Genomic DNA, 668 nt, shown 5'->3' with positions numbered 1-668 from the left:
TTAAAGTTGCTGTTAGTGATATTTTTAACTTTTGTTAATGATGTTGATGTTCTGTGGCTCTCTCAGTCCCTCCCCTCTGCACTAACCTGAGGATACATTTCACACTTCATCCAATCAGGAGAGAGAGCTCCACAGAGAGGCGGTCCTCAGGCAGCAGTCCGTTCACACTGTAGAGTTCATGTACAGCACCTTTCAGTTACACACTGTTCTCACTCCCAGTACAACCAGTCTGACCAGCAGCTCCAAAAAACACTACTCAGCAAAAAACAGACTAATGTTCAGAATCTGAGGAACTCAATTAAACCCACAGACGGTAAATGGTTTCCCGTTCCATAGGGAGTATTAGACTATAATAATAATCATAATAATAATAGCTGTTATTTGCCTCCATCAGTTTTACTTCCTTTGTGTTTAAATGCTGTGAGAAATGTGATTATTGTAGTCCTGAACCATTTTGTTTTCTCCATGTTAAAATGGTTCCAGATGTGCCATTTCCCCCCAAACTGCCATAAATAGATTTCTGTCACCCTGAAGTAAAGATGGCAGACGTGTCCTTTATCCCTCCGCGGTTCCAACTGTACATGTATATTTACAAAAATATGACAAAGACAAGTGACCTGAGTGTTTTTGTGTGTTTTAGCTCGTTTGTACATCTTCCTCCTCTTCCA

This window comes from Morone saxatilis, unplaced genomic scaffold (genome assembly GCF_004916995.1).
Source record: "Morone saxatilis isolate NCDOM2014 unplaced genomic scaffold, NCSU_SB_2.0 Contig21, whole genome shotgun sequence".
Classification (NCBI taxonomy): domain Eukaryota; kingdom Metazoa; phylum Chordata; class Actinopteri; family Moronidae; genus Morone; species Morone saxatilis.
Note: the sequence above shows the minus strand (reverse complement) of the source record.